Source organism: Prionailurus bengalensis, chromosome B1 (assembly GCF_016509475.1).
Source record: "Prionailurus bengalensis isolate Pbe53 chromosome B1, Fcat_Pben_1.1_paternal_pri, whole genome shotgun sequence".
Classification (NCBI taxonomy): domain Eukaryota; kingdom Metazoa; phylum Chordata; class Mammalia; order Carnivora; family Felidae; genus Prionailurus; species Prionailurus bengalensis.
Window position 1 is genome coordinate 141,412,997 of NC_057344.1, and position 12,095 is coordinate 141,425,091.

Consider the following 12,095-nt stretch of genomic DNA (forward strand, 5'->3'; position numbering starts at 1 on the left):
TTCTGGGGCAAGCTCCCTAGTGCATGATGGACTAGACTATTTAGATACTGTCACCAGCTGCCTGACCACACTTTATGTAACATTTGTCTAAGAAAAGGCAATTTCAATGCACCATCACTGTTAAATATTTGTTTCTAGTCAAAATTTTAAAATTGCATGTGAATAAAGGAGGGCTTTCAAATAGGGGACGGATTTTTCTCAAACCAATTCTCTTTTCACATACATTGACAACTACAGGAGAGTTTTAGAAAAATATATTATTGTTAAGAGAAAACTTTAGGAAAATAAAATTTAGGAAATGAACACAAAAGACCAAAAGTTCACATGTTGTACTATCTTCCGTAATCTTCCCAGAACTGACAGGCACAGGATAGTGGTAATATTTATTTTCTTTTCATTATAGATTGAAGTGTTTTATACCTCAGGTTCCAAGTCAAGGAGTGTTGGCCATTTTCCACTCAGGAATGAGAAACTTTAGCTCATAAATGCCTGCTTATATTAGCTTAGGTTTTCTTAGTGACATGTGCCTTATTCAGTTTGGGATGCTATAACAGAGTACCATAAAATGGGTGGTTCAAACAAGAAGTATTTATTTCGCACAGTTCTAGAGGCTGAGAAGTCCAAGATTAAGATGCTGGCAAATTCAGCGCCTGGTGAGAATCATTTTTGTAGTGTCCAGGCAGCTTCCTTCTGTGTCCTCACATGGAAGAGAGAAAGAGAGAGAAGAAAGGACCCTTTGGTCTCTTCTTATAAGGACACTAATCCCATTATGAGGAATCTACCCTCAAGGCCTCATCTAAACTTAATTATCTCCCAAAGAGCTCACCTCCAAATACCATCACATTAGAGTTTTAACACATGAATTTTGTGGGTACACATTTAGCCCATAGCAATAAAGTGAATGTCGTCTAAAATATATTGCTCTCCAGATAGGACCAAATATGTGCTTAAAATGTTTTTGAACTAGAGATAGTTTATGACAACTCTAGGTTGGAAATGCAATTTTCCTACAGGAAAACACAGGCTATCCATTGTTCTTATAATTTAGTAGGATAATTCAGTGTGTGCCACAGAAGCCAAACACTTCTCACATTCTCTGATCCTCTTAATTGACAGAAATAACAGATACATCATTTATGTAATAACTGGAATCATTCCAAAAGGTAGCAATTTGAGAAGTCCAGATCACTTCAATATAGATCAGTAACTAGGCACCCAGAATCAGATGCCCTGGGTTCAAGACTCATCATTTGAACTCCAACACTGATTGGGTAACCTTAGGCAAGTGACTTGGTCTTTCTCTGTCCAGTTTACGCATTTACAAAGCAGAGATAATCACAGGATTTATCTGGGAGAGTCAGGATTATACGAGATAACCAAGTAAAGAGCTTAGCACAGTAACAGTAGTAAACACTCAATAGATGCTACTATATTGCTATTTAGATATTGTGATTTCACCTAACCCTGAAGGCTTGGTTTTACAAAGGTGTCAAGGTTAACTAAGATTCCAATATCCTGAGCAGTAGCAGGCATTATTATTTTAAAGGTTGCTTTGACCTTAAGGAAATGTGTTTTCCCTACAGACCCAACATGACCACTAACAAATATCACATAAATAATATTTTTAAAGGAAACATATTTACCTTTAGCTTCTGGACCTGTTGTTCAAGACAAGGCTCTAGCAGAATCAATAGCTTTGATAGAAGACATTTTATTCTAGGAAAGGTGGTTTTGAATATTCAGTAGGGCTCCAGGCTAGTGATTTTGTGGTTAGGTTTCTTGTCTTCCAGGAAGCCCTTGACAAAGGTCACAAACAATTTGCTCGTTCTTCTTATTAAAATAAAGATGGAAAGCACTGATGATAACTCTGCCCAGCAGCTAACTTCATCATCTGTAGCGGTTTCAACATATGCTTGTGAGATAATGAAAAATATAGCATTAAATACGCTGGCAGATTGAATCTTGTTTCAGGGTAAATATAGTAAGTCATTTTTTTCCCTCTTCATTTCCTCAGAACCTGTTTAGCATTAGACTGTTAATATCATCACTGATACATGACAAAACCATTGCATAATATACTGCGTTCCAGACCAACCCCCACATAAAAGAGAGCAACGAAAAACCATGAACATTAATCGGGCATTCAAAATAATGAAGTGCTTCTAGCCAACCCTCTTCTAAGCTGTCTACTCTTAGTTTTGTAGGAACAAATAGTTTTATAAATCTGACATGCTTTTCTGGTCCCATTTTAATATTATGAAAATGTCATTTTCTGAGCTACAGTCAATATTGAGGGGTTTTTTAAAGATTTTTTAATGTTTATTTATTTTTGAGAGAGAGAGAAAGAGAGAGGGAGAGAGAGAAAGAGAGAGAGAGAGAGAAAGCATGAGCAGGGAAGGGGCAGAAAGAGAGGGAGACACAGAATCTGAAGCAGGCTCCAGGCTCTGAGCTGTCAGCACAGAGCCCAACGCGGGGCTCAAAACCATGAACCACGAGATCATGACCTGAGCCGAAGTTGAATGCTTAACCCACTGAGCCACCCAAGCGCTCCTGGTCAATATTAAGAATTTTTAAAGATATATTTTATAGCCAATAAGTAAAAATATTCTGTGCAATCTTTATGATATGATCTTTTTTAAGAAGCAAGTTTAGAATCTAAAAAACAAGCTTGTCAATATTTGGAAGGAAGGAAGGATTATTTACACTTTAATCTTCAAAAACTAGGAACATATACATAATGATTTTCAGCAACCAACATTTTGTCATGGTACACACACACACACACACACACACACAGTAAATTCCAAAAAAAATCTCATATTAAATTAAAATATGACTTAAGAATGAAAGCGTTTATTCATTTTATTACGATAAAAACTGAAACAGAAGCTGATGCTACTGATTTTATCCTTTGGTTGGTGACTCTAGTAAAATCTGGGTCTTTTCTGATTTGATGCCACAAGTATGTTTCTGTCGCCTCTCCTGTGTCCCTTGCTACTAGGTGATGAACATGCTGCCTCTTTTCAGTCATTTCCATTACATCAGAGGTCAGTCTAAGTTGCTCACTCTGAGTTGACCCATCTATGTTGTTGCCATCATACTCATCTTCCAAAAGTGACGTTAGGACAAACATCTTCCTTCTACTGGCTCTCTTTTACAGAAGCAATAAATGGCTCAGCTGTAGTCATTGCCTCACGATCTAATTAAAACAAGAAATTGCAGATGCTGTGGATTTTTTTTTTTTTTTATGCCTAATGACACAAGCAACTGCATGGAGCACATATGTTCATTTTTTATTCTTTGACAAAGACTACAGAGAACCTGAACTTGCAAAAAGCTTGGGATGTAGTATGCTCTTATGTGTTATTCAAGGTCAAATTTTTCTAGAAGTAAAAACAGCAACAATTACCCAAGTGATTTCATGTACTGTAGTCTAAGATTTATGCCCTCTTTTATTTAAAGCATGAAATCTATCATATGAGTATATCTAGTCCAAATCGACTTTGAATTATGCCTACATGGTCTTTCTTAAGAGAGTATTTTCCATGTGTTTATTTTAGACAGATTTCCATTTTTTAATTGTATATTTTCAATATAAACTTAAGTAGATATGTAATGTGTATTAAAGCTATAAATCACAATAACAAAGAAAACACCTATGAATCCACCACTCAATTTAACAATGATAACATTACAAATATTATTGACATCTTTTTTTTTAATTTTACCATATTTACCAAAATACTGTCTAATTGCCTTTGTGATTTCTTCTTTGACCCCTAGAAATACATTGTGTAGTTTCTAAATGTTTAGGTATTTTCTATCTTCTGTTATTGACTTCTAATTTAATTCCATTATTATCAGAGCACATACACTGTATGATTTAAACCCTTTTAAAATTATTGACTTGTTTTATGGCCCAGAATATGTTCTATATTGGTAACTTTCATGCACACTATAGATTCTGCTGTTTGAGGGTAAACTGTTCTATAAATTTCAAATAAGCAAAGTCAGTTGATAGTATTAAGTGTTCTGTATATTTACTGATTTTCTATATACATGTTCTATCAGTTATTGAAAGCAAGATATTGGCATTTCTGGCTGTAATTGAAGATTTGTCTATTTTAGTTCTATCAGTTTTTATTTCATGTATTTTGAAGCTCTCTTATTAAGTCAAAAATCTTTCCAACTGTTCTGTCCTGTTGAATCTTTTGTCATTGTGAAATGACCCTCTTTACCACTGATAGTAAGTGTTGATATCTGCTGGGTCATATCCCCACATATTTTTCTTTTTCTTCAGTGGTGTCTTGGTTATTCTGAGCCCTTTGCTTTTACGTATACATTTTTTTCATATACTTTAAAAAAATCATCTTGTGAAGTTCCCCAAAGTCCTTACTGAGGTTTTATTAGAATTCCTTTGAAATTTTACATCAGTTTGTGAAGACAGGAACAAGAACCTGATAAAGGATATCAGCCCAAAACATAGTAAACTCCATATTCAATAGCTAAACATTAGAAGCTTTACCTCTAGGGGTGCCTGAGTGGCCCAGCCTGTTAAGTGTCTGACTCTTGATTTTGGCTCCGGTCATGGTCTCATGGTTTGTGAGTTTGAGCCCTGCATCAGGCTTTGCACTGAGATTCTCTCTCTCTCCTTTTCTCTCTACCCCTCTCCCGCTCTCTCTCCAAATAAATAAAGCTTTAAAAAAGAGTTTTACCCCTAAAATCAGAAAGTAGATAAAGATAATGCTCATTACTACTTCTATTCAACATAGTACTTACCTGGAGGACATAACCAGCTCAATAAGACATAAAAAGACAATATCAAATATAAATGTAGAAAAGGGGGAAAAGTTGCCATTATTAATTAAACGATACATTTTTCCATATAGAAAACAAAACAAAACAACAACAACAACAACCTACAATTACTAAAAGTAATAAGATAATTTAGTGAGTTCACTCTATATATGATTAATACACAAAAGTTTTTAGGAATATTTAGTAAATTCGAAAATTACAATATCAATAAGAAGTAAGATATCTAGGAATAAGTCTAATAAATGATGAATAAAACTTCGATGAAGAAATTATAAAAAGTAACTTAAATACAAATTCTAACTATTGGTGATCATGTATACAAGAGGAATTCTCTTATCTTAATGGTGGCAATCTATGGCAAAACCATTTTGAAACAGTTCAGACAAACTTAGTAGAGTTGGAAAACATTAAAATAATTCCTGAAATTACAAAAAAATAAATAAGAGTCATATTCAAAAATATTTATTTAGGGGCACCTGGGTGGCTCAGTCAGTTAAGCGTCCAACTTCAGCTCAGGTCATGATCTCACAGTCCGTGAGTTCGAGCCCCGCGTCAGGCTCTGTGCTGACAGCTCAGAGCCTGGAACCTGCTTTGGATTCTGTGTCTCCCTCTCTCTCTGCCCCTCCCCTGTTCACACTCTGTCTCTCCCTGTCTCAAAAATAAATAAAAACATTTAAAAAAAATTTTTTTAAGTATTTATTTATAGAATCCTTCATAGGGTAAGCAAAATTCTACAATGGCCCCTAAGATTTCCACCTTCTGGTATATATCCCCTGTATAATGCCCTCACCTTGAGTGTGAGCAGGACTTGTGAACCTGATGATATATCATCTCCATGATTATTTTAGATTAAGTGGTAGAAAGCATATTTTGGAAGTAATTAAGATCTGTGATTAGTTGACTCTGAGTTAATCAAATGAAATACCACTCTTGGTGGTCCTGACTTAATCAGGGAACCATGAAAAGAAGAAGACATTCAAAGCTAAACATATTTGTTTTTCTGGCTCTGAATAAGCAAACTGCCATGTTGCAGGCAGATGGTTCATATGCCAGGGAAAGGTGGGTGAAACCTGAAACTGAGAAAGTTTGCAGATGGCAGATAGCAAGAAAGTAGAGACCTCAGTCTAATACTACAAAAAACTAAACTACCAACAATTTGAATCGGCTTGGAAAAGGACCCTGAGCCTCAGAAGATATTCTGAGCAACATTTTTACTTTGGCCTTCTGAGATCTTAAGCAAAGAAAACCAGCTGAGCCATGCTGTGCCCAGACTCCTGGCCCACAAAACTATAAAATAACAATTCTATGATGTTTTAAGCCTCGAAGTTTGTGGTAATTTGTTACGCAGAATAGAAAAATAACACAATTTGTAATGGCAAAACAAACAACAACAAAAACAAAGCCTAGAATAACCCACATGTCTATGAGCAGCAAATGAATTAATAAATTATTTCATTATAGTCATAAAATGTGCTAAACCACGATAAAATTAAATAAACTATACCAATATTAATGGATATCAAAAATCTATTGAGCAAAAACATGCAAATCACAGAAGTATGCACACTATGACTCTATTTATATAATTATTAAAACAGGAAAAATTAAATGATGCATCATGTAAAGACATATCAACGAGAAATAATTAATATTCAAAATCAAAATTGAGATTACCTCTGATGGAGAAAGATATTTGAGAGGGTTATAAAAGTGGCTTCAAAGGTATTGTTGTTAGCCTACTTCTTAGGCTCAGTGGTGAGTACGAAGAGGTTTATTTTATTATTTTTTAAATTCTGCATATATGTTATAAACAGTCTTCTATATGGAAGATTTACCGTTAAGAGTATATAATCCTGTAAAAAAAAAAAAAAGTCCCCAAACTCTAGAAAGGTAATTTCTTGTCTTCCTAGATTAGAAATCGAGTAATAAGTTCATCAAGTGGAAAAAAATTATGTATGGCTTTCCAAGTGCATTTAAATACAGCAACAGCGGTCGCAGCCACAGTAGTAGTCATCTCTTCACCCTAATTATTGATGGCAGTTGAGGCAGATTAGCAAAGTGAGCCAGGAGACTAGTGACCCAGGTGTCATCTTTCTTCTTCTGTGTTGTATGCTTTGCATGTTCAATCTGTGCTGTGTTGGGAAAGTGAAGCCAAGAGAAAACCCAAGCACTAATAACAGGGAGAGAGAAAGAGAAAGACACAGAGGCCGGAAACAGGGAGAGAAACATTTTTCAATGTGCTTCACATTTTTTGGATTAATTAGAAAGTGAATCATAAACCAGTGTTTAACTGGCAACATGATTGTGGATGAATTATTTTTTCAGTTGAAACACACAACCTATGTTCATAATATTGAGCTGTTTTGCTTACATCTTTGCTTACATCTTGAATGGTGAATCAGAGGAATTATCTTAGTAAGGGCCTTGAGAAACTCCATGAAACCTGAACTTGAGATACTTGCAGATGAAATCTTGAAAGGCAAGACAGTTCTGTTTTTACACAAGTTTCCAAATCTAATTCTACTTCCCCCAAGGTAGCTTTGAATCTGATGACCACTATGGCTGAGTACATTATCTGACCTTGATCTATGGCAGGAACACCTTGTAATAAGACTTAGTATAGACATACTGAATGCTTCTTGCATTCTCATCACTTACAACAAAGTGATGCTAAATCAGATTTCACAAAGCTTAATTCTCATAATCATCTAGCAAGGATCACCGTGTATCTCTAAATTGCTGGATGCTTTTAACATATTCTACTTTGCAAATTAATTCTAGCCTAGGACTACAGGAATGGGTAAAAACAGGGTGGTGCTATACCTATATGTTATTGCTGTGGCTTTAAAAAAGGGCAAATTATTTACTATAAAGAATTATCATGAACAATTAGGAAAATAGAATCCATCAAATTTTCCCTTTTAGCATAAAAACGTTTAATAATCATTTGCTGTCAGCTTCGAGGAAATGATTTTCATTCACTGAATTCCAACTTTAATATTTAAGTGTTACGATACCACATCATCCCTGTCTTCTTTGACTCCCACTAGCCCACTCCAACAATAAAATTAATCTGTGCTAGACTAACAGTCACAGAATTTTAGAACTAAAAAAGATTCAAGATATCATGTTATCATGTGGTTCAACTGAACAATAAAACTATATTTGGCATGGTTGTTAAACAAAACTTCCTTTGAAAGAAACACCAGAAAAATAAAACTGAGTTTTCCCCATAGACAATCATTGAGAAGGTTTATTAGCTCCCTGAGTTTGAGAAAGAATTAGCTTTTTAGGGCACCTGGGTGGCTCAGTTGGTTCAGCATTTGACTCTTGATCTCAGTTGAGGCCATGATCCCACGGTCGTGGGATGGAGCCCTCTTGATCTCAGTTGAGGCCATGATCCCACGGTCGTGGGATGGAGCCCCTTGTGGAGCTCCACGCTGAGTGCGGACTCTGCTTGAGATTCTCTCTCTCTCTTTCTCTGCCCCTCTCCCCAGCTGGTGCACACTCTCTCTCCTAAAAATAAAACAAAACATAATTCACTTTTGAACAGCTGGATTTTGGCATACACGCACAGAATAATAATAATTAAGTCAGCTATTTTCAAAGTGACAGGACCTTGCAGCATGGAGATTACAAAGGAACAACATTTGCCAATGTTGGCAACCAATTGTACAGCAGGAAACCAAAAGCAATTTATGTAGGAGTTTGGCATCCTAAATTCTCTCTAAAATCTATGACTAATTTCTCAAGTGGTTTTATTTCTCATACTTAATCACTCTACTTCCTACTTCACAATATAGATGGGAGCATTTGGTTGCATCCAATTCTCCGAAGGGATCATGGAATAAAATATGTCAAGGGGTTTTAAGAAGGCTGGTTCTGCAACAATAGAACAACTTACAAGATTTAAATGGAAAAATGTGAAATAAATTCTTTTTCTCCTCTTGTGTCCTTTCAAAAGCTGGAGACTATTATTATTATTATTATTATTTTGCCTTTTTGTCATTCCAGGATAACTCTTCTTAATCTAATCATTTTGGAACCTATTCATAATTTCTGCCATTCTGCACCTGCTGTATTGCCTTTGCCCTCAATTTTTCTTCTCATCAAATATACCTATCAGTCAACACCTTCAGGGTTTCAAGTTAACTTCTTCCATAGAAAAAATGCATTTGATAATAATAATGATCCTTTGTATGAAGCTCTCATGTACATTATCCCATTTCATTCTCAGAACAAAGTAGAAGGGTTGATAGATAGATTTCCATCCTGTAGAGGGGAAAGCTTAGAAAAATGAAGTGGCCTGCCCAACATCACAGCTAAATAAATGATTGAACCAAGAATAGAAGTGAAATTTCTTCTCACAGTGTCCAGCACAGTTTCTTTTTTTTTTTTTTTAATGTTTATTTTTGAGAGAGAGAGAGAGAGAGAGAGAGAGTAGGAGCGACAGAGAGGCAGAGAGAGATGCAGACACAGAATCTGAAACAGGCTCCAGGCTCTGAGCTGTCAGCACAGAGCCTGGCATGGGCTCTAACTGGGGAATGGTGAGATCGTGACCTGAGCAGAAGTCTGACGCTTAACTGACTGAGCCACCTCGGTGCCCCAACCCAGCACGATTTCTTAAAAACTATCTCTTCTCTGTAGATGCATCAGCTCGTCCCTGGTCACCACTCCTTCTGTCTTCTCAGTCTTCACTCCTACATCTATTTCCATGCAATAACATTTATGAGCTTGCATCCAAACTGCTGCGGACACAACACTAATTTAAGGGACTTCTGAAATCTTCAAAGACCTTGCAGTGCCTGAAATCTCAGTGACACCTAGTAACCACTGAGTCACTTATGTGGAAACGATATGGAACTGATGGAACAGGTTTCTGGTGCCTTTGCCAGCAGGGATTCTGTAAATTTAAAGAGGCCATCCATTCTCAAAACTGAAAACAGTGAATCCATGACTGTCTTTGAATGTTTTGCCTTATTATCATTCATTAGAGGCTGGAGTACTCATGTTTTCTGGGAAAATCATATGAAGTTTAAATTTACATTAAAAATATAGTCAATTACTGTAATTTCTCTAAGTCAGGGAACAGCCAGCAAACTACAATAGGTAACTGAAATTGAGGAAATTTCATGCATAAGTAATGAGTGATGGAACTTAAGAGAAGCCAATAGGGGATGATGAAGCAACCCTACAGGCTTCTAGCAATTGCAAGAAGACACTACCACTTCTGGGGCTAGACAGACAAAAAGGAAAAGTCTTATTATCACAGACTAGAGGCCATGGTTGCTGGTGGGAACACCAGAACCCAGCAGAGGCTGTCTAGTGGGGAACTAAAACCAGAAGAAAGCAGCCATTGCAGGAAGATGCCACTCAAGGATAAGCCATTAGAAGAGAAATACCCTGGCTTCTCTCATCCTTCTTCTTCAGACTAGTGAAGCCTGAGAAATGCATTCTGTGGGTAAAGGGTCAAAAATGAGTATTAGTAAACAATGACCAACCCATTTTTCCCAAGGCATAAAAGCGAAATTTAGAGTCGCAAACTAATTGCTAAATTATGTTCAATTTACTTTTCTTTTATGTAATAAAAATCATCTGCAAATCTCTGAGTAGCCTAGACGTTTAAGCATTTGGTACATAAAAGTAGTTGGTTAGTGAAAATCAGGCAAAGTATAGAAAGTGATGTAGCATAAGTACCATCGTATTTTCTCATTATACACTTTAAGCAACAATAATGGATATGATTACACAAAAATATGTACTATAGTCATATAATTTATTTGGGCTACATAAAGAAAATATTTACTTAGCCTGTCAATATACTTATACCTCCAATTACATATTCATTGTATAAGAACTTACTCAAGACCTGCTGTGTTTAGGCAATTTGCTAATTCCTACAAAAGCAACTCTTTTTATAAAATGGGGTCATGTCCTCAAAAAACAGAGGATAGGAATTAAGAATAAAGTAAATAATATGCATATTACACAGATATGATTGAAAGGAGTACACAAACAAGAAAATAATTCATTTTTCCAGGGAGAAGGAAGTCAAAGATGACTACACAGAAGAGATCTTTGAACCTAATCTGAAAATGCAGGAAAAATCAAAGCAAAATACACATACACAAAATAATCTTACAATAATTGCTTTTATGCCTGTTGTAGACTCTGGGTCTAAAGTCCTCTCTTGTCTAGCAAGACAGTGGGACACAGGATTGAAAGGGAGAGATGGCTAATGTCTGGGAAAAGACAAGAGCCCCGAATAAGGTTCCTTGCCCCATTTTTATTAGGATAAGAAGGCTTACAAACATGGCGATGGATGTGCACAAAAAGACAATGAATCTGTGAACATTAATTTGTGGTCATGAGGGAAAGGGGGTCTTGAAGGTACTGGTAGTTAGAGGCTTGGGTTAATACAAAACAAATCCAGGTGCTGGGCAGTCAGGAGGAAGGTTGTTCACAGTGGACATGAGGCAGCATCTCTGTTTATCTTAGCTAGGGGATGAGACAATAGGGGGAATAACCTCAGGGTTAAGAAGGCACCTTTTCTTTTGTTCACCATCTCTGTTCTGGGCTGCTTTGCCTACAGTGCAGTGGTCCATAGTCCCATTCACCAATTTACTTACTTTATCCCTAACCTCCTGTGAAAGCAGCTTTTCTGCTATAGTACTAAATTGGGGGTGCTTCCACCCTGAATATCTAATCTTGTTTATTTCATACACCTATGTATTGGGTACCTTTGTGCCCGTTCTTATTTTGGGCCTTTGCCCCTCCCTCTCTATTCTGGGGGCTCTGCACCCCCTCTCTATTTTGGGGTGATTTTGCACCCCCTATTCTTGGGGTGCCAATCTGGTTTACCCAAACTCGGGTGTGAGCATTTTATGACTTTGTAATTCTTTATGCCTTGTTAACCCATTGGTGTAATCCCAGGGGATTCCTAAGCTTATCCCCCACAATGCCACTTTCTGTATCAATTATAATGCTGAATCATCTGTTCACTTCAAGAAAATGTCTGAAAATAAACCCTCACATTTGTATCCACTTGGAAATACAAGAAACCTAGCAGAGATATTCATAATTTCTTTTTAAAAAATATTTGAAATGCTTATTTTTGAGAGAGAGAGACAGAGTATGAGCTGAGGAGGGGCAGAGAGAGAAGGAGACACAGAATCTGAGGCAGATTCCAGGCTCTGAGCTGTCAGCACAGAGCCCAACATGGGGCTCGAACCCAGAAACTTGTGAGATCATGACCTGAGCTGAAGTCAGCTGCTTAG